Here is a 24,046-nt window from a genome sequence, read left to right as displayed (position 1 = left end):
AGGGGCTCGCTCTCATGACCAAGTGATCATGACCTGAGCTGAAATCAAGTCAGATGCTTAACAGAGTAATCCAGGCACCCCTGAAGTAAACATGTTCATATGATCTTTAATTAAACATGTGGCAGGGACCCAGATCATGTTCAGTCTTTGACTTCATTTTGGAAAGACAGGACATTTTTTTTTTGTTTGTTTTTTTATAAAGGGGAGGCGGTGATTTAAAAAAAAAAAAAAGCTGTTTTCTGGATGTTCATAGAATATTTTTCTTGAGACAAAATTTGAGGAATTAACACCTACACAGACAAAACTCTGAAAAATAACCGGAAGGGTTGAAAGTGAGAGATGACTATTTCCCTAGAGAATTAAGAGAAACATTCCCTCTTGTACATGGCAAAGAATTTCCCCAAATACACAAATAAATAAAAGAAACAATAGAGCTTTGATATTAAAATTGAGAAAATTAAGTAAATCAACATTCCTGTGATCAGGATGTTATATGAAGAGAACATTGAAGGAAAATAAACAGAAAATTTATTAATATTTCCTTCTAAGCCTGAAATAAGTTCTATCAGTTATATCCTGAGTAAAAGTATCAAGATGGCTTGTCATGATGCACATTTCAAGGAGGAAATCTTTCATGAGTAGTGCAGTCTAAGGTAGGCCCAAGTTTCTTTGAAGCTTGAAGATTATTTATTTATAAGCAATCAAGGAAAATACTTGGAGATGCTTAGGACAGTGGTGTGGAACAGACTGGCTATATATTATTAATCCTTCCCTCAATTTCTTATTGGAAATATTTCACAAATGGAGAAGAGGAAAGACTCATTCAATAAACACCTGTATTTAAGATTTAAAAAGTGCTAACATTTTCCTACTTTTTTTCCCCTCACTTTGTCCTGATAAATACATAGAGAACTATTTTAAAAACAATTTGCTGATGTTATGGAACTTCAACTCTAAATATTTTGGCTTGCATTTAGTAAGAATACAATATTCTCTTACACAATCAAAATGCTTTTTATCTTTATACGATATTGGTAAATTGACAGTAATTTACCAATAATGTCTAATAGTCCATTTTCAAGTTTTTCACATTACCTGCCTCTACAGCTTATTGTCTCCGCTCACATAAAGGATCCATATTTCATTTGGTTGCTACAAATTTTAAATCTAGAAGCAAACCCATACTTTAAAATTTTGTTGAATGGCACTGATTTTTTTTAAAGGGTCCATATCTGTTTTCTTATAACTTTGTGACAAATACTGGATAGGTTTGCATATTTGTTCACTCTCCTCATTTACCTTGTTCTGTTATTCCCCGTTTCCTGCAAACTGGAAGTTAGTTCTGCAGGCTTAATTAGATGCAAGCACACCTTGGGCAGGAAAAATTTACAAATCTTGTTGCATGGTGTCTGGACCCCCCTAGTGAGAATTTGTGCATGCGAACCTGTTTGCTTTTCATCTTTGAGCAGTTTCTTGCTTCCTGGCGTCACAAGATGGCCCAAGTTGACTTGCCCCCGACCTAGATTTTTATGCAGGAGGAGTGAGTGTAAATATTTGTGAACAAGAGGGCAAATTTTGATAAATGGAAGTAATCCTCAGCAAAAATCCATTCATCATGCTCTTTCTTTTCCCTGGGGCAAAATACACTTTCCCGCCTCTGTTTCTCTGGTGCTAGCCACGTGATTTGTTGTGGTCAATGTAATACAAACAGATAGACAAGCAGAAGCTTTAAATGTATTCATATCATGCATCTTGTCTATTGTGATCTGTTGATTTATAATGAGCATACACCTTAGGTAGGTTTTAGTTAATGGAAAATGAAGCATACATCGAGCAGAACTACATCCAATTCACAGCCTGGACTTGAACTGAGGTAATCAACAACTTAGAACAGCTATAGCTAATGCACACAGCCAGTGCACAATGCATTTTATTTTTGTGGAAAACAAATGAGAAAAAATAAGTTAAATTTTGCAATCTTTTCTAAAGCAGTATTGTTATAATAATACCTGACTGCTGCATAGGGCAGGGTATATGCATCAGCAATTCGGCTATGCATTGCCAAATTTCCAACCTTATGGGAAAATACTATTTTTTACTCCCATCAGCAATATAAGAATGTTTGTGTTTCCATTCATTTTGTCCAAAAAAAAAAATGTATCCTATAACTTTTTTATTTTAGTCAACTAACGAAAAACACTATGTAGTTTAATGTGCATTTTTGTTCAATATAAGAGTGAGCATATTTTAGGTGTTTAAGAGTTTTGCATACACACCATCTAGACTATCAATTCATACATTTATTTTTAACAAGTTTTTTACTTTTAAAGTATTCTATATTTTAAGGATGTTAATGCTTTGTCTCTTGTGTAAGTTGCAAATACTTTATTCACTTTGACTTCCCAGGTGGTTTTTTTGTGAAACAATTTTTTTTAACGTAGTTTGATAAATTACACTTCTAGATTCGATAGAAAGACCTTACAAACTTCTGGTGCTTATATGGTTAGCTTGCAACACAGCATGACACACACATGCACACCCACATTTAAAATCACAATATGTGAAAAAAAAAATAGCCCCTATGAGTAAAAGTAAGCAGAGCCACAAAGAACTGAATTACTCCTCAAAGATTTCAGATACCAAAATATTCATATGACAAATACAAAAGAAGTATTTTAATTATGTCTAAACAAAAGTATATTAAATGAACAAGGCATGATAGGAAAGTGTATTTTAAAAGAATCAAACAATACTTAGAGCTAGAAAAAATTTTTTTAAGTATTTATAGTCCAGTAATGTAATTGAGTTTCAGGTGTTCAGTATGATGATTAAACATTTGCATACAACGCCTGCTATCACAGTTGCCCTCAATCTCCATCATCCTTATAACTCATCCCCCACCCACCATTCTGGTGACCATCAGCTCTCTATAGTTACAGTAATGTAGGGGACTTAAAAAAACTGCCGACATTAAAATGTCATGGGATGGATAAGACAACAGTATAGACCCACTGTGGGGAAAATGATTGGTATAACCAGTAGATCACATGGAATTACTCAAAGTAAATCAGAGAGGAAAATTGGATTGAGAATATGGTAGAATGTCAAAGATTCATAAGGAGCATAAAATACAGCAATAATTGAGCCTTTAGAAATGAAAAATGAGAAGGGGGAAAAAGCAAGTTCAGGAGCAGTACAGTCGAGAATATTCTAGAATTAATAAAAGCTTGAATCCTCAGATTCAGAAAAAAGCAATGTGAAGAAGATTTATAAAAAGTAACACATAACTAAAAACTGGTTAAATCTAAAGTGGTTAAACTTCAGATCACCAAAACAACAACATCAAACAAACAAAATCAGAGTGGCTAGGGAAAAAAACTAGATTAAGTACAGAGAATTGACAATTACAGACAACAGACTGTGCAATGGAAACAAATTAAGCCATGAGGAAATGGGATGTTACCAACATATTGTATTGATGGAATACAAGCCAGCACAGTTGTTAAAGAATTAAGTGTGAAATAATATTCTCAAATAACAAATACAATAAAACTTAGTATTACATTTAGAACATTAATAATTAAAATTCCAAAATAACTTCAAAAGGAAAAAAATATTTCAAAAGAAAATGTGAAGTAAAAATAAAAGGTGAAGTGAGGAAAAAATGGTTGGAAAACCTGAAAAGGGACTATATAAAACACCAATAACTAACTGAAATACAGATAAATAATATACACATGAACACATTTCAAAAAGTATTATTTAACAAGTGTTTTAAAAAACATGTAAAGGAATTAGAAACAAAGTTAGAAATTATAATATTAACAAAACACACATCCAAGGGGAAAAATTTTATGTTGCAGCTAAATCACTTACATTTCAAAGATTAAAATGGCCTTATAAAATTTCTTACACCAAATATAATATGAAAATATGCATGTTCATTTAATATTTCTTAATTTTAAGTTATAGATGCTTGTTAATTTTTATGCATTTTAAAATAATTTTAAAAGCATAATTCAGGTATTGCATTTTCTGAATGACATGTAAGAAACATACATGTGTATTTACATATGCCTACACATGTAGAGTTGGGATATTTCCTTTATATGTTATGAAGAAAATCATTTTCTTTGTTGTATAAGTTTTCAGTGTGTAGTGATACCACTTTTTGCTTTCCATGCTCTTATCTAGCTATAGTTTAAATAATTTTGGGGGGTCTAGAAAAACATTAGAACTATCAAGTGATAGATGTCTAGAAAGTGAAGAGCTCTTTGATATTTAGCTCCTGGTTCCTATATGGAAATTCTTTAACAGTGTTCAAATAATATCCATTACTTTAGACACTTAGAATGGAATTTTGCTAATTAGCATGTTTCTTTTATATATTCAGGTATTACATTTTTGAAAGGTAAAACAAGTAAGGTAAAAAGCCAAGTTTCCCATTGTCTGCATTTCTCCCTAGAGTTTTGATTTTAGAAAGAAAATTAATATTTATAATTATACATGCTAATTTCTGTTAGAAGATTTAACACAAACCCTTTTTTAAAAAAAAGTGCTAGTAAACCGTGGCTAACTGCCTTTAGCCATAATACGTTTCAAATGTTTTAAGAGTCTTACATCTGTATATGCTCAAAATACTGTTAGTATTTCCANAATAATATCCATTACTTTAGACACTTAGAATGGAATTTTGCTAATTAGCATGTTTCTTTTATATATTCAGGTATTACATTTTTGAAAGGTAAAACAAGTAAGGTAAAAAGCCAAGTTTCCCATTGTCTGCATTTCTCCCTAGAGTTTTGATTTTAGAAAGAAAATTAATATTTATAATTATACATGCTAATTTCTGTTAGAAGATTTAACACAAACCCTTTTTTAAAAAAAAGTGCTAGTAAACCGTGGCTAACTGCCTTTAGCCATAATACGTTTCAAATGTTTTAAGAGTCTTACATCTGTATATGCTCAAAATACTGTATTTCCTCTTACAAGTGAAAAGGCATTTCAGTGATTCAGAGTAATTGGGAACACGTGTGTTGGAGTTGATAGTAGACAATTTAACGGACACAGCCTGTCTTCCTTATATTAATGCACTAAACAGGAGTCAAAAACCTACATTTTCCTATCCTGTTATGCAGGGGCAAAGTGTAAAGGAGAAAATGAAGAGGAGCAAGAGAAGGTGTATTTGAATATGAGTCAGGATTGACCTGTTTTTAAAATTCAGTAACAGAATCCAGGGACTTACAATAGAACCATAGAACAATGAACGGAAGGAAATCCTTGAAGTCTGAAGAATTAAAAATCGAAAATGACAGTGTTTGCTTGGCAAGGGTGCTAATGAGGAAGGGAGGATAGAGATGTAGATTCGTGTTGCTTAGGAATGAAGAGCAGTGAAGGAAGTCTTACTTGAATGCTCTGTTTTCTTAAGGTAAGTTTGAGCAGGATTGAAAGGAAGAGAACAAACCTTGTTATATGAATGACAGGAATGCAGAATTAGCAAGAAATCAATAACTGTAAGCTATGCAAACTAATATCCACTAAGAGCAGGGGGAAAAAGTTAGAGATTAATTGGTAGAAAAATATGTTGGAGTGATTGGAGCCATTTGGTATCATTAGCACATTTTTTTCAGAGCTCAGAAGCCCAAAAGAGGCAAGATATAGGAGCAAAATAGATTTATCAGGGTCTAAAGACTGTCAAGAATGATGCAGAAGAGATACGCTATAAGACTTAACTCATTTAAAAGTCTATAGTCAAATCTTAGTAATAAACTATGGCCAAAAATATAAAATAATTTTTCTCTCTTATTTACTGCCAGGGAATATTTAATAATAGAAAAACTTCAAATTATCATACATCCAAATAAGAAACTTAAAAAAAATTGTAAATCTTTATTTTTGAGAGAGAGAGAGAGAGCACGAGCGAGCACAAGTGGGGGAGGAATAGAGAGAGAGAGAGAGAGAGAATTTGAAGCAAGCTCCAGTCTCTGAGCTGTTCCCACAGAGCCCGACGTGGGGTTCGAACTTGTGAACCAGAAGTTCATGACCTGAGCTGAAGTTGGATGCTTAGCTGACTGAGCCACCCAGGTACCCCAAGATGCTTTTAGTATATATATATGTACACACGCGTGCGTGTGTGTGTGTGTGTGTTTATGTAACTTACAGGAACTTTCTGGTGATTGGAAACCAAACCAATGCACCTAAAGAAGAAAGAAACAGGATTGGACCACTTTCTGGCTGTTGTAAAATGTGAACTGCATATGTTTGTTGTTTTTATCCTATCCAGTAAATATATTTAGGAGGTTTAGGATTTGGCATGGCTCTAGAGAAAGTGTGATTGTGGCCTAAGTGGAGTATAGATGAGAGTGGACCAGTTTCTTTGGAGCATAGGAACTTGCTAGCAGTATCAACTGCCTCGTGCAATCACATCGCTTCCAGCCATCCTCCCCCACTGAAGGTAGATGCTCACATGCTATGCTGGAAAGGGTTCAGCTTTGGACAGTTTCATTCTGGAGTGAAAACAACTTTATAAAATCCTGACTGAACTTTGAGAAAAGTCTGTGTTCATAGGAGGGAGAGGAAGAAAGTCATGTGGTCTTTGAAAATCCCCCAATATCCTTTTCACAATTTATAGCTTAATTCTTCTTACCATAAATTTTTTTCAAAGTTTCTTTTAAAATTTTTTAAATGTTTATTTTTGAGAGGCAGAGAGAGACAGAGCACAAGCAGGGGAGGGGCAGTGAGGGAGACACAGACTCAGAATCAGGCTCCAGGCTCTGAGCTGTCAGCACAGAGCCTGATGCGAGGCTGGAACCCATGGACCAAGAGATCATGACCTGAACTGAAGTTGGACACTCAATCGACTGAGCTACCCAGGTGCCCCTTTACCATAAATGTTTTATCAGCATTGTTGGAATTAGAGTACAGGTCATTGGTATTGGAAAGAACAAAAGCATAAAATTAAAACCAGTGAGTACTCCATCCTAGTGAGAAAGTTGATGTTTATGATCATCTAGCCAAGGCTGAGTAGAGAAGCACATGAATATTGCAAAAAGCAAGAAGGGAGAAGATGGTGGGGGTGCCAAGGAAAAAAAAGCAGTAATGATTGGGAAAATATACATGTCATAGTCTCAGACGAGTAGAAAACTTAAAAGGTAGGGGTTTTGGCTAAAGTTGAGTTTTCAGTATGAGATAATGGCACGAGAATATATTTGAGTTGAAATGCTCTTAAGGGGCTACCTAGCCATTTATGAATATTTTCAAAAATTGCCCCTCAACAAATGACCATCTAAACTTTATTAACACATCAATAGATGCAACCAACACATAGAAAGTTTATCTCACAGATTTTCAATCCTAATTGTCAAGGACCTAACTATTGATTATACTAAGCAGTATTTGTTTTCCTATAACTTACATTCATTTGAATCTACTTTTATTGTCTGGGCTAACCTAGAATACATTACTCTCTCATGTTAAAAAGATTTAAGTATTTGTCAGATCTTTGGTTTCCTTCCATTGTTATTTTCTCAAGATAAATCTTTACCATTTTGTCAGCCATTTTTTAAGCAGGTCATTTCAAACAACCCAAATTAACTCATTTTCTTTGTCTAAATCTTGTGTATTTGTCAACAGCAAACAAGTAAGGCCTCTAAGCCTAAAAAAAAGCTTGCTAAAATACGCCCTAGAGGCATCTGGGTGGCTCGGCCAGTTAAGCACCTGATTCTTGATTTTGGCTCAGATCATGATCTCAAGGTTCATGAGATCAAGCCCCACATTTAGCTATGTGCTGATGGTACAGAGCCTGCTTGGGATTCTGTCTCTCTCTCTTCCCCCATCTCTAAAATCATAAAAAAGTAAAATAAAATAAAACATAGTCTAATTAGTCCAAACAGGAGTGATGCTTATTTCTCTTCTTGTATACATTATAATCTTGAAAGTGATCTAAATTCTATTTTTATCATTTCTATAATATTTTGACTCATATTTAATGTACAGTGAATTAAAGTCTCTACATGTTGTTTTCATAGGTCATGCAGTTAAGTCATGCCTTACCATTTCACACTTGACATTTATATTCATGCCCGCATTAAATGTCATCTTATTTCAATCAGTATTGGATTTTTAATTTTTGCTATCCTTTCCACATTTATGTCATTTAAAAATTTGTGCATTTAACTGCTAATGTTATTCTAGAATGAATTAGATAAAAATTATTAAAATTATATGACTGCAGGTCATGGTGAAGATAAAATCACTAGAATGTATATGTTGTCATGAGGAAGAAGGTGAAATGGGGACAAACCATGAGGAAACAGAATAATCTTAATGAATCGAAATTCTGATATCTAACAAGGTATTCTGCAAGACACAGTTAACTTTTTGGAGAGGGTACTGGAATTAAGTATTTGCACCAGCAAGAGTCAACATGTTGGTACTTTAACATGAGCAGATTTCCAAGAGGAAGGGAGGGAGTAAGAGAGGGGTGGGGAAAGGGGCAGGGGAGAGGGTGGAGAGGAAAAGGTAACCCATGAAAAATAGATTTTGTTTAAGCTTACTTCTCATTGAGTTTTCTTTTCCAAGCTGAAGATTATTATTTTCCTAATGGAAAACATTTTATGTATTTAAATCCAGGTAAGGCTTGAACTAAGTGGTGTGATAAACCAAAGGCTGCCATTAGATACTATGCCAGAACTGAAGCATAAATCAAAAGATTTCCTGTCGTAAATAATTGAATTCATAACCCATGACTTTGAATTTCAAATTTTATTAATTTCTCTTACAATGGCTTTATAATTGGCCTTTACCAGCTAATATGCCAAATTTTATGCCAAATTTGATAGCCCAAATTTTCCCATTATAGAACTACTTTGATAAACTAACTTTGAACCCTATAGGATCATTACAGGCAAAAAAAAAAAAAAAAGTGATTTTTGCAGTGTTTGCAAATTTAGGTCAGTGTACAAAGATCATCTTAAAATACTTTGTAATGATTTTCATGTCACTGTGATAATTATTAAGAAGAATTAAAAAAAAAAACCCACCAAAGTTCCAGAGCTCACCCTTGGTGTGTTTGGAATCTCCTAAATTAGACAAGAAATGCAACATTTATTTATTCATTTATTCAAGAGTTTATGTTGATAAAATACATTCCCTATGCCCAACACTTGTGAGCATTAAACACATATAACAAAGCAAATATTCTTGCCTTCAGGAGGCTTATATTGTAAGCAGAGATAGATAATAAATAGTGTGAGAATTGATCCGTAATGAAATGATAGGCTATAATGTAGTAAGGCTAGGCTGTGTGTAGAATAAGAGCAGGAAAATTATTCCTTGAGATTTCGAGGTGAGGGGGATGCTGTTTTCTATCGAATGGTTAGTGCAGGGCTTACCAAGAGGGATATGTCTAAGAAAAGATCTGAATGAAGTGTTGGAGTTTTCATGGCTGAAGACCATTTCGGACAAAAGAATAGTGGGTAGAAAACCCCATGACAAGGGCATTCTTGGTGTGTTCAAGGTGTATTCAAGGTGTGTCCCCAGTGGGGAAACCACTGGGACAAGAGTAGTGTAGACAGTAGTGATAGAATGGGGGATAAGGAAAAGGCTGGATTTAGAGAATCAGTGTAGTAGCTGGCAGCTTCTAACATGGCTCCAGGGATAACCCACTTTCTGGGTGCATCCCCTGTGTGGGGCATGAATCCAGTGAGGGATGAAGGATGGACCCGTGAGTTGCTTCTAGCAAGTAGAATATTGTAAACGTGATGAGGAATCACTTCAATGCTTATGTTACAAAAGATTGACACTTGTCTTGCTGGTACTTTGTCTCTTCTCTGGAACTTTTTCTTGCTCTCCTGCATACTTGCTCTGATAAAAGCCAGATGCTGTGTTGTGAGATGCTCCGTGGAAAGGTCTAATGGCAAGGAATTGAAAGAGGTCTTTGGTCAGCAGGTTGTGAGGAGCTAAGGCTTCAGCCAACACTACACTAGGAATTAAATCCTGTGAATAGTCTCATGAGTGGTCTAGAAAACAGTGTCTTTCCTGTTGAACCTTGAGGTGGTTTAGGTCTTGTAGAGTTGCCATATAAAAAGCTCAGTTAAATTTGAAGTTCAGATAAACAATGAAATATTTTGTAAGTAGACAATACGTGGGACATACATTAAAAATAATTTCTTGTTTATTTGAAATAAAATTTATTTGGGCACGCTCTATTTTATCTGCCCACTCTAACAACCCTACTTGTGAGTGATCCAGAGCCAGAGGATTCAGCTAAGCTTTCTGATTGCTGATTCACAGAATAAAAAAAATGTGTGTTTATCGCTATTAGGTTTGGAGACCATTTGTTAGCAATAGCTAACTGATTTAAGGCAGTTTTTGATGAAGGTCAAAGAAGAGTGCTCACTCAGCTTGAATGAAGGTCAAGGGACTATTGAGGGGAAAAAAGTGAGGTTTGTGCTCTTTGTAAGAATGCTAAGACAGGCTAGACTATGCTTAGAAGGATAAACATCTTGTTTCTTCTTTTAATCTGGCCCAGATTCCGTAATTGATCAATAATAAACGATTATAAATTGTCTCTTTGAACATATTCTTAAAGTATCTTCATTGTATCAACTTTTAAAGACATTGAAAAAAATAGGATATGATATATCCTTGCATCTCTCTATTGTAGCAAAACTAATATATATAGCACTTTCTATGGGCTTCTCACTTGTGCATATGTTATGTATATTATTTAATTTTCCTAATAATTAAATGTGTAGATAAGGAAACTGACACAGATGGTAAAGTAATTTGCATAAGATAATGCAGATAGTAAGAGACCAATACACACTCAGTAGACACCAATGTCTTTGATTTTAATAAACTGAAATTGCTTTCTTTCTGCTGTAGGTTATCTGCCATAATCTCTAGGTGCAACACTTACTATTTAGACTAATATTATGAGAATATACATTTCATCTCTTAGAAGCTTCATTATTTTCCCCATGAAATTCACCCCTTGCAAATCAAATAGTCACAGGCAGCTGTATGTTAAAAATGAGCCTTACTTTCATTTGATTCATTTATCCCTTCTTGCAGATATTCAGTCAATTGGGATTTAAGTCCTGGTTCTGTTACACAGGAACTTCAAATCCTTTAGCAATTTGCTTAGTTGATCTTAGCCTCAGTTTTCTCAACTATAAAATGGAAATAATAATTATTATGATAGGACACAGAGGAGATTAAAAATAAATATTGTATATGAAATGTCTGTACGGTGTCTGATCTAAGAGATGCAAGCTAAATGCTAATTTCATGCCATCTCCCATTTTTTGCTTTCCTGAGTATCCAGTCATTTCTTTCTTAATCACCTGAAATCTGGCCAGAATTCACAACTAAAACAAGAGACATCAGTGATTTATTTCTGTCCCAAACCAGAAGCATTTCTTCAGTCCTAATTCTCCTTGTTGTCGTTAAGAGTTTTTGACACTTTTACTGCCCCTTGCATTTAAAAATTTATTATTCCCTGACTTCTGTTGTGTTGTCTTTTACTAGTCTCTCACCATTCTCTCTGACCCTTCCTTTTTTATTCTATTTTAATAGCAATATTAAGATGAATCAATCCACACCCAAGTATTATTAAGCATGTCCTATGTGATTATCAGTAGCCTAGGCTTTCATACATGTTTATTTAGTTTCTTCTAATTATATTATTTCTGAAATTCTTTCCTTAGTTTATTTTTATTTTTTAGTTGTGAATTTTTAAAGCGAGTGCAAGAAAGAGAGCATGAGCAGGGGAGTGGAGCAGAGGGAAAGAGAGAGAGAGAGAGAGAGAAAATCTTAAGTAGGCTCCATGCTCAGTGCAGAATCTGATGCAGAGCTCAATCCCACAACCCCGGGTCATGACCTGAGCTGAAATCAAGAATCAGACACTCAACCAACAGAGCCCAACAGGTGCCCCTATTAGTGAAATCCTTACCATAAATAACCTGACTTTTTTGTGCCAGGTGTTGATTTGTTTGTCCCAGTCCATCCTTACTTGCCTTGCTTTGTGATACTGGAGCTAGACTCCGTGAACATTTCTGTTTGGCCAGCTGAGATGTTAAGTTCGGTCAGTGAAGAGCGCTGGAGGGAACTGAAGGAGGAAGAGGATTCTCCGGGGTCTGATGTGCTTTCTCCCTTCAAGCACTGGCAGTGGACACGGAGCCAGGCTTCAAGCCAGCGCCATGCACGCCAAGGGAGTGTGTGTCCTTTAGCGGGTTTACTCGCCATTCCTCTCCCACGGTTTCCTTGTCACCAGCCTCAGCCTACAGCAGTCTGGCAGGAAGCTTCCTGCTCGTCAGGCTTTATCTAGTAGCTGTGGGCCAGCTCTTGCAGGGGACAACCTGGGTACCATCTTCCCATCTAGTTTGTTTCTTAGTTTCCAGCCTTGATCCCACAGCTTTGGATGAACTCCATAACTTTCTCCAGCATCAATGGGCCATAGCCATTAAGGAAGGCTTGAATCTCAGCCTTGGGGAGGTAGTCCCTTTACTTCTTTGCTGCTTCTTTGCCTGTACTCTCTCAGGCGTAGGCTTGTCTCTAACACTGTTTTAATCTGCCTTAGTAGGCATTCTCCTATTCATAATTAATACTATATTTTATATGAATTATTTCCTTATTTAGATTACTGGTGGTTTTGTGTCCTTGCTGTGTTCTTTATAACTGCTACAGGGTAGATATGGAGAAAGTTTCAGGAGGTAACCCCTAAAATATGGGATTTTGGAATTAGTTTAATCATGTGTGTACGCTTGAGCAGAGTGCTGGGCTCGTTAACGAATGGGAAGTGAGATGCCAACAAACTGTATGTATAAGTCTGACTTAGTATGTTAGGCCAGGTAGTTCTCTGAATGTGCTGTACAAATGTACACTCTGACTAGCAGTGTATTTCTGTTCTTGTTACTTTGTGTCTTTTTGTGTCTTTCAAACATCCGCTGCCATGTATCTTCCTGACTTGATTCATCTGGCAAATGTACAGTGGTATCTATTTTCGGTTTTAATTTTAATTTTTATTTACATTCAGACTAATAAGGTTGAATACCTTTTCATATGTGTATTGGGATATTTAAAATATCTCTTAAAACATTTCTTATTTGAATAACGTGTCCATTTTCCCTCATTGGCTCAGCTACTTTTTACTTATTGATTTATAGGAGTTCTTTACATACCATAAAATGCAAATTTTATTAGTTGTGTGTGTTGCAAATATTTCTGTCTCAGTCTGTGGAGATACCATTTAGAATAATAAGAGAATTCAAATGCCAAGGAACAAATCTTAAATTTACAGGACATGGCTGTAAAACTATAAATTGAAGAGAATAATATAATTTATATGAGATATGCTGTGTTCTTGGATTGGAAACCGACAAGCTGTGATGTTACCAATTGTCCCCAATGTTATGTATAAATTCAGTAAAATTTCAATAAGAAATCTAAATCAGTCTTTTTTGGAAGTTGAAAAATGAATTGCAAAACATGCAAAAACATGATAATCTTGAGGCGTTTACCAAATACAAAGACCTACTCTAAAACATCACTAATTTATACAGTGTGATTTAGACAGTAATATATACAAATAGAACAATGAGAAATGACAGAGTTTAGGAACAGAACCAACCTTCTTTTCCTTAGAGTACCTTGCATTGTCCTAAAGATAATTGACTTGCGATTCTTTGATCTCTATGTATATTAAAATATTTGCTCTACTGGCTTCTGCTAAATCCTTTTGTGTATTGGCATCTTATATAACTGCCCCTTCCATTATGTGAATTTCCCTAAAAAGGCTTTATGAAGGAAGTTTTGAGTAGTAATTTGCATGTAACTGACCCACCACAAGGAATTCCCTCTTTGAAGTCTACTGTACAAGATTTATTCTTAGAGGATTTTTTCATGTATTTTATTTCTTAAATTGTTTCAAGATAGTATTCAACATGCTAATGTCCAAAAACAAAGTACATCCCCTCTATTTTCTTGTAAGTATATCAATTCCTTTTTTTTGGAGTTAATGTGACACTTTATCAGAGGTTAATTTAACATCTCCGTTAGTGTAGTGGCATAGTTGTGAAGGTTGAGGAGGAAGGGGGATAATTCATTTGATTAGCAGTGTTCCTAAGAAAAAGTGTAGTATTTTGACAGATGTGTGTGTTTTCAATGAAAGATACTTAATTTCTGAGGGCTAGTTTTATAGAGAATATTATTGGTCTTCCATAGAAAACAGTCAAAATCAGTGTTAATACAACATGCTTACCTTTGAAGATACTGTTGAGCTTTTGAGCTTACTTGAAAAGATCATGCCAGTTAGGAATGACATTCCCAATAAGGAAAATGGAAAATTCTGTTAAAATCATCACTCACATTCATGTCAGTTTTGATCACATTTTCTTCCCTGCTGATTAATGTAATTAATCCTAAAATAGTTTCACATTTTTCTACAATTAAAGGCAATGCACTGCTCAAATCTTACATGCACGAATTTTGGGGGTATGCTAGATGCTAGATGGTTTTTTTCCGGTCTTTCACCCCTTCCTTGTTCATATTAATCTGAAATAGTTGCATCTTTAAAGACATAGAATGAATAAAAGAATAATAGAATGGGACTTCAGTGGATGAATGTAAACTAAATGTAACTAAAGTGAAAGATGAGTTATTCTGAATTACTTAAAAGTGAAAGGATTTTTTACTGTATCCTGATAGCCCCCAGCTGTTAACTGCTTTAGATTTTGCTTCAACCCTTAGAGACTGAGATCTCACCTTGCTTACAGCACTGCCAGTGACTGAGCAAGATGGATAGTTGAGGATTTGCTTTTCCAGGATGGATTGCAGTCAGTATTTGAGGAAGGCAGTTGTAAAAGGTTCTAGCCATTTGCATCCAACATGGGAGTTCTTCATTGGTTGGTATTTACTCTGGAGCTCAGACATGTAAGTTAAAGCCAAATAGTGCTGCACTTTTATCTATGAAAATAAATTGGGAGAAAAATTCATAATTAAAGTGATGACTATGGGTCTTGTTAAGTGTCTTTGAAGTGCTTTGTGTAAGAAAAGTAGAAAAGAAAATTCTTCAAAGCAAAGCCACGTACCTGCTGACTACACAATTCAATATCAAACATTGACTGCTACGATGAAGAGATATTGAGTGACCATTATTAAAAATTGCTTTCAATGTTTGTGGGGTTTTTTTTTGAGAAGATGAACTTTTGGAGAAAAATATTTATCTTACTATCAGAAGAAAAATAGACCATTTCATTATTATGTTTTAGGAATGACTGATGAATATTAAGGGAAGAATACTTGTCAAACACTGTTTTTATTTATTTTAGTAATAAAAAAAGATTTTACTGAAAGGTTTGCCATACTTTTGCTCAGTAACAACTATTACTAAGGAACTACATTTTACCTATACAAACATATTTGAATTTAATGATTCTTGTTTTAATCGCAAGGCATCAAATTCAGAAATTACATAGATAAGTCAGTGTCTACTTCTACAATCTTAGAATTGAATTACACAAAAGATGTTAATATAATTGCTGATTGCCCTCTTTAACATGGATGTTATCCATAATTTGGTTTTCAGAGATGGGATTCCAGAAATCTTGTAATACACGTAATATGTGAGATGCACATATATCTTTATGTAAACATTGCTAACAAAGCTCTCCATTTGTTTTGTTTTGAGGGAGTTGAAGACAGTCCCCTGTGTGGATGCTGGGATTATGCCCTGCACTCATTACTACTGTTTTCCTTCTACTTTCCTGTATTCTGAATTTCCTGACATAGGATAGAGGAGGCCCACCAGGGACTGCTAGAAAGTTGATGCTTTTAATAGGGCTTCTGAAAGTAAGTTTGTTTGTAAAGATTGTTTCTCACAGTTAAAAATACTTACCTACTCCATATGTGGCATGGGATTTTTATCTCTGTCTCCATTCTTCAACCTTTTTAAAACTCATCATGGTTCTCTGCCTCCTTCAGGAAGCATCCTCCTATAACACAAGACCCCATTTATATTCCTTATAGCTATTCTTTGGATTATGTGATTTTTTGACATTTGATTATGTTCAATTTAGCACTTTCTTGCTGTATTTTTGTATTATTCCCTAATTTTAAAATGCCAAATGTGGCATTTCCCCCCAACTGTTCTAACTTCTTGCAGGGATGAACGATGTCAAGTATTTGTTTTGGATCCATTCCCCCCCCACCCCCCGCCCCACCACAATACTGTGCCTTCTAGAAGGGATGAACGATGTCAAGTATTTAAACATCCCAGAGAATGTTTAAAGTTTCATAATGCTTTTATTAAATTGAGCTGACAGTAAATCTGCTGTGGGTAATACTGTTCCTAGTGCTATCTTCAGTTATATGGCTGAGTGAATGGAGTAGTCATTCGCGGATACTGAATTTTATATGTATGTTTTCCATGAATAAAATTCACTGTGAGAGTCACTCTATTGAGGGATCTGAAGATTAAATAAAAGAATCAAATAAAACACATCTGTTTTATGGTATTGGGATTTAGTTATGGCTACATGTGAGAAAACATTACATATATATAGTTTTCACTTAAATATAATTTGGTTTGTCTTTGATCCTTCCTTTACTGCTTTAAGTTCTTGGTGATATAAACTTCCACTCCCATTTTTGTGTCTCAGACTGAAGAAACCAGGCATATTTCCATGGTCCCAAGTGAAGTAAAGATGGAACTAGTTTGTACAGTTGCATCGTTATCTTTGCACAATTCATATACTGGGTGTTAAAGAGTTTCAAGACCCTCAAGAGTTAATAAAGAGACACGGGGGCATTAAAAACCAGTGGTAATTTTACAAAATCAATCAATTATATGTTTATAATATATAATTCAAAATTTAAAATGTATATGATTATATATGAATTACATATATATTTACATATAATTGAGTCAGCATTGCTTAGAATTCCTTTCAGTATTGTGTTTTATTTATTTTCATTCGTGTGTAGTAGTATAATATGAACATATAAATTAATGATAAAATCAATTTTCACTTTATACTTGCTTGAACTTTTGTGTGTGTTCACTAATTCATTGAATAAATATTAGTAAGTCCTTATTGTGTTCCAGGCATTGTTCCAAAATCTTTGAATATGCTGGTAAATAAAAGAGGAAAAATAATCTGACCTCCAGGGTTTAGATTGTTGAGTCCTTCCTTGAGAATCCAAATGATTATACTCTTGCGTATAAGATGAACAATTTCATTAAAAAAGATTTATGTTTAGACTTGAGAGAAAGACAGAGTGGCAGCAGGGGAGGGTCAGAGAGAGAGAGAGAGGGAGACACAGAATCCGAGCAGCTCCAGCCTCTGAGCTGTCAGCACAGACCCCACAAGGGTCTCAAACTTAGGAACTGTAACATTATGACTTGAGCCAAGGTCGGACCCTTAACTGACAGAGCTACCCAGGTGCCCTGAGTAGTTTTTTTTTTTTTTAAGTGTTTACTTACCTACTTATTAGAGAGCATGGGGAGGGGCAAAGAGAGGGAGAGAGGGAATCCCAAGCAGGTTCCATGCTGTCAGTGCAGGGCCAGACACCATAAGGCTTGATCTCATGAACCCGTGAGATCACGACCCTGATTCGAAAACCAGGAAGTCAAGACACTCAACTGACTGAGCCACCTAGGTGCCCCAGAAACCGTTCTTATTGTTATAATTCCAGGTGAAATTGACCTGCCTGAGTAATCTTGTTTCTCTACTACTAAAACATTGTGAGTCTGACATATGAATTATTTATCATCACATCGACCTAGTATTTAATAGCTTAAAATCCACATGCAAATGTGTCTTGGTGGGTAGTGGTTGTGGGTAACACTGGTAGGAACATTTATACATAGTCAGAAACATTGTAGAAATTTACAAGAGCATTTATACCATATTAAAAGTACAGATATTCATAAAAAAGAGGCTAGGGGTGCCTGGATGGCTCAGTGGTTAAGCAACTGACTTTGGCTCAGGTCGGGATCTTGAGGTTCATAAGTTGAAGCCCCGTATGGGGCTCTGTGCTAACAGCTTAGAGCCTGGAGCTTGCTTTGGATTCTGTGTCTACCCCTCTATCTTTGCCCCTTCCCAACTTGTGCTCTGTCTCTGTTTCTCTCAAAAATAAACATTAAAAAAATTCAAAAGAAAAGAATAGATTTTGCACCCACAGACACATATGCATACATAGATTTCAGAGTATGTGCTTGTGTGTGTGTGTCCACAAGCTGCCTGTATAAGTACAGAAATTAGAGACTTAGTAAATATCCTTTTTCTCAGGGTGCACTCCGCTCCTCACACAAGAATATTGGGTTGAGACAGCACATTTCACAAAGAACTGCAATTCCATTCCTTAAGGCAGATCTATGACAGATGAAATAGGAAAAGATGGATTTAATACAAATAATTCAAGAAAGTTGTCAGCTGCTCTTAGTTTGTTCTGAGCAGCCTCAGGGTAAAAAAAGAGAAATTAGCAACTAAGATTAGGTTATGGGAATCAACACAAAGGAAACAGAGGATTCTGCTAATATGATAGCACTTTCATCTAAAAAGTACATTAATGAGAAAGTAGAGTGCTCAGTTAGAAGAGTGGCAGTGTATTTTAGGTGGAGATTTTTTTTTGCATTTAGATTTTTAATTAGCTAAACTGTTCCATCCCTTAAAAAATAAACAAAAATAATAAAATAATTGAACTACCAGAAAAGAATTTTAAGGCATTTGAGACAAGGCAATAATCCATTATGGAAAGAAATTTAACCTTCTCTGGTTCTGTTGAAACAATGGATAAAAGATCAATTAGTTAATTGAATTCAGCCAATATTCTAGTTTATTTTAAATTGATTTAAGATGAATTACTATGCTGTATCTTTTTAACATCCATAATATTTGGTGTACACCCACACTTGGATATATCTTTATGAAATATTTTTCCCAAGCAAAACTTATTAGTAACTTGAAAACTGGAAAATCAAAAGCTGTTTTAGGTTTTGAGTACCAGCCTAAGAAGAATACTCAGTATAAATTTTCTAGATGATAACGTAGCCACAGGTGTCTGTTTTGAACTCTAGAGCATCATGCGATGGTGAGAGTTTAGGAATGAGAATTTTCTGTGTTTCATTGACTTGTAGTATGATACTATACAATACTATTTCAATATCTAAAAAATGTAAATAGTCGTATCTACCTTGGAGTATTTTTTAAGATTTTTAAAAAATGTTTAATTTTGAGAGAGAGATAGAGCACAAGCAGGGGAGGGGCAGAGAGAGAGGGAGACAGAGAATCCAAAGCAGCCGTAGGTCTGAGCTGTCAGCACAGACCCCAACGCGGGGCTCAAACTCATGAACCATGAGATCATGACCTGAGCTGAAGTCAGTTGCTCAGCCAACTGAGCCACCCAGGCACCTCGGGCTACGTTTTTTAATGGACTATTAAAGTATAACATGTATATAAAAGTGCACCTGTCATTAACATAGAGCATTTCAGAAATGGACTCCTCTGAAAACCAGTACCCAATCAAAGAAGTTGTGCACTCGCTCACAACCCAAAAATACTTCTCATGCTCCTTGCCATTCTCTACATCCTCTTTAGTTCAGCTACTATTATTTCTTTCCACTTTTTAAAGTTGAGGTGAAATTTATATTATGTAATTAACCATTATAAAACATACAACTTATTGGTCAATAGTACATTCACAGTGTTGTGAAATCACCTTTATCAAATAACAAAACACTTTTATCACCCCAAAAGAAAACTCCATACTCATTAGGCAGTTACTTCATACTCTTTTCCCTCTAGCCTCTACCAACTCTGCTTTCAGTTGGTCTGGATTTACCTCGTCCAAATATTTCATATAAATGGAATTATATACTACATGATCTTTTGTATCTTTCTTCTTCTACTTAGCATACATTTTTGAGGTCCATCCTGTTGTAGCATGTATCAGTACTTCATTCCTTTTTATACCTAGATAATATTCCTCTGTGTGTGTGTGTGTGTGTGTGTGTGTGTGTTATGACTCAACAACAAAAAAATCAACTGACAAAAGACAACTTAAACAGACATTTCTCCAAAGAGGATATACAAAGGTTTAATAAGTACATGAAGACTTGCTCAACATCATTAGTCATTCGGTAAATGAAAATCAAAACCACTTTTGGTTTAGCACTTTTTGATGATTAGCGCAAAGTAGAAAAGGAGGAGTAGTAAAAAATGGGCAAAAAAAGAAAAATAACAAATGTTGGTAACCACATGGGGAAACTTGAACCTTCATACATTGTTGGTGAGAATGTAAAGTGATGCAACTACTGTGTAGACAGTTTGGTGGCATTTAGTCTCTCAACATTAAGTGTGCTGCTGACTATAGGTTTATAGATGTTCTTTATAAACTTGAAAAAATTCCTGGCTGTTCTCATTATCTGGGATATTTTTTTCATGAATAAATGTTGAATATTGTCAAGTACTTTTTCTTCGTCAAGTAACATGATCTTCTTATGTCTTCTTGACCCCAATAATATGGTGGGTGCATTACAATGATTGTTTTTCAATATTGAACCATCCTTGCATCCCTGAAAAAAATCTCACTTGATATTATGTACAATTATTTTTATAGATTCCTGAAATCTATTTGATAATACTTTGCTAGGGACTTTTGCATCTATATTCAGGAGAGATATTGGTCCATAGTTTAATTCATTTTATTCTTTGGCTCATTTGGATATTAAGGTAATAGTCACTCAAAATGAATTGAGAAATGTTCCCAGTTCTACTGTTTGCAAAAGATTGAATAGAATTGGTATTAACATCTTGTTAAATTTCTTCAGGGATATTATCTGGACTTTGAATTTTTTGGAAGTTTTAGAATTATTAATCCTATTACTTTGGTAGTTACAGAGCTTTACAAAATATTTCATAATGGGTGACTTGGTGTTTTTTTAATAAGAAATTCATTTCATATAAGTTGTCAAATCTACATATGTAGGATTGTTTTATTCCCTTATGCTTTTACTATTAAAGGGTCTGTAGTGATAACCTGTTTCATTCTTGATATTGTTCATTTCTGTCTTCTCTCTTTGTTAGTCTTGCTAGAGGTTTGTTAATTTCATTGATATTTACAAAGAATCAAATCTTTGTTTCATTGATTTTTCTCAATTAGGTTTTCAATTATGTTGATTTGGTCTTATTCCATTCCTTCTGCTTGTTTTAAGATTTATTTTGCTCTTCTCATATTTGGTTCTTTAGTTGGAAATTTAGATTAGTATTTAGAGACTTTCCTTTTTTGGTGTAAGCAGTTAGTGCTATAAATTTCCCTTGAAGCACTGCTTTATTTGCGTCCTAAAGTTTTTGATAGGTTGAATTTTCATCTTCATTCAGTTGGATGCAGTTATAATTTTCCTCTGAGACTTGCTCTTTGACCGGGGGATTGTTTAGAAGTATATTGTCTAATGGCCAAGTGCTTGGCCATTTTTCTGTTCCTTTTTTCTAATTGATTTCTAGACTGATTCCATTGTAGCTGTACATACCACAAATGATTTCAGTTATTTCAGATATACTGAAGTTTGTTTTATGGGCCAGGATATGATATTTTTTGGTATTTGTATTTGAATAGAAAGTTGAAAAAAATGCGTATTCTGATGTTGGGTGGAGTTTTCTGTAATGTGTATGATATCCTATTTCGTGCATATACATTTAGGATTGCTATATCTTCTTGGTAAACAGGTTATCATTATATGATGTCCCTCTCTATCTCTGTAACTTACTTTGTTCTGAGTATACTTCATGTGATATTAATATAGCCATTCAGCCTTTCTTTTGGTTAATATGTTCGCAATCTACCCTTTTCCATAGTTAACCTTCCTATATGATTTTATTTGAAGTGAGTTTCTTATATAGACAACATTTAGTTGGGTCATGTCATTAACCACTCTGCAGTTCTATGTCTTTTTCCTTTTGTATTTAGACCATCTATATTTAATATTTAATATAATAACTGATAATTTTAGGGCTTAAATCCATCATTTTATTTATTTTAATTTTTTAATGTNGCTCTGAGCTCTCAGCACAGAGCCCGACATGGGGCTCCAACTTGTGAACTATGAGATCATGACCTGAAGTCACATACTTAATCAGTGGAGCCACCCAGGCACCCCCATATTATTTTTCTTTCTATTCCTTATGTATTTTTGTTTCTGTTTTATTGTTTCTGCCTTTCTGTGGGTTTCTTGAAAAGATTTACAGTTCCCTTTTTACTTATCACTATTGTTTCTGGGCATATTTCTTTGTGTAGCTTTTTTAGTAGGTGCTTGAGGTGTTACATGCACACATACACACGCCTATTTAATTTATTTATATATTATATATAGTATATTTTTTCAAGTATAATTTAGGAATATCAAAACTTAGGAAGTCTGTTGCATTTATCCCTATGTTTACTTGCTCTGGCTGTTCTATTACATATGTGTACATATATGTATATACATATGTAAAATATATTTACATCAAGTATAATTTGGAAATATCAAGAATACCTAGAAAAAGTATTGCATTAATCCTTATGTTTATTTACCATATTCATCATAGACTTTCTTTCTGATGTTCTAAGTTTCCTTCTTTAATAATTTCCTTTCCGTTAGAGAACTTTATTTAGCCGCTCTCTATATATGTATATAGATATAGATATATAAACCTATATCTATATATATATAAATTCTAGTTTTCCTTCATCTGATTATATCCTGATTTTCCCCTCATTTCTAAAGGATATTTTCACTGAATAGAAGATTCTGAGCTTGTAGTTCTTTTCATTCATCTCCTTTCTGTCCTTCACTTATTTATTCTCATAAGAAGTCTATTTTCATTAGAATTAATTTTCCACTGTAGGTAAGGTGGTGTTTTCCTCTGGCTGCTTTCAAGGTTTGTTTTCTGACTTTAATTTTTCAGAAGTTTAAATATAATACATTTGCCATGGTTTATCCTTATTGGAATTTGCTCAGTTTCTTAGATCTATAGGTTATGTCTTTTGCCAAATTAAAGAAGTTTTTAGCCATTATTTTACTGAAAAGTTTTTGAGCCCCATCTCCTTTCTCCATTCTTCCTGGGCTTTTAGATCTTTTGTTATAGTTCTGCATGTCCCTCAGGCTCTGCTTTTTGGTTTTGTCTTAGTGTATTTTCTCTCTGTTGTTTAGGTTCTGGTGATTTTGTATTCTGTCTTCCAGTCTAATAATTCTTTCTTCTGTCCTATTCGTTGTGTGATATAAATCCATCGGGTTTTAAAATTTTTGTTACTGTATTTTTCTGTCCTTAAGTTTCCATTTCGTTCTTCTTTGTATGTTCTATTTCTTTTTTTAACTAAGGCTTTCTATTTCTCTTATGAGACATTCTAATTTTTAAATCACTTGTTTTAAGACGGAAAAGATGTCTGTTACTTTCACATGGGGATGAAAGTCCAGGTTTCTTTCCTATTCAGCTTCTACTGATACTCTGAAGTGGAGGGAAGAGGACCATCATTACTTGCTGGCCCAGCAGTAAGAGTTCAGACCCCCTGGTAGGCCTCTCTTCAATACCATATCTATGGAGGGAAGAGGTCCTTTGTTATTGCTCTTAACACTGCTTCCACTGATGTTGTTTGAATGGGTATCATTACTCCAGAAATGAGGGGGAAGTCCCGCCTTTTTACTTAGCCTCCTTGATAGTACCCCAGTGGAGGAGGGGAAGAGAATACAGGCTTTCCATATGACTCAAGTAACACCACGAGGGATTGTTGTTATGTTTCTCTTGATTTTTCTATGTTGCCCGCTTCCCTACAACCCAGCCTTGTTTATATAAGTTATAATGTATCACTTCTTAGGGTTCAAGATTCCTAGTCTCTCTGCCTTCTTTCCACCTTTCAAATTCTTCTTAGGTTTTCTTTATATTTAAAATCCATATAAACTCAGAGAAATAATATATGTGTCTCCAGAGGTTTTAGTGGTAGTCATCAGGAGAAATAGAAACACATCTACTCCAAGAGTAGAAATTCTCATAAAATAGATCTTAAC

General features: G+C 34.7%; 1 pseudogene; it reads left to right on the top strand.

The window, feature by feature from the left end:
- Window positions 1-12,331, top strand: part of LOC144243006 (52 kDa repressor of the inhibitor of the protein kinase-like) — a 67,227-nt pseudogene extending 54,896 nt beyond the window's left edge.
- Window positions 12,332-24,046: the final 11,715 nt, after the last annotated feature.

This window comes from Crocuta crocuta, unplaced genomic scaffold (genome assembly GCF_008692635.1).
Source record: "Crocuta crocuta isolate KB4526 unplaced genomic scaffold, BGI_CrCroc_1.0 scaffold128, whole genome shotgun sequence".
NCBI lineage: Eukaryota > Metazoa > Chordata > Mammalia > Carnivora > Hyaenidae > Crocuta > Crocuta crocuta.
This window is presented reverse-complemented; position numbering and strand designations above follow the sequence as displayed.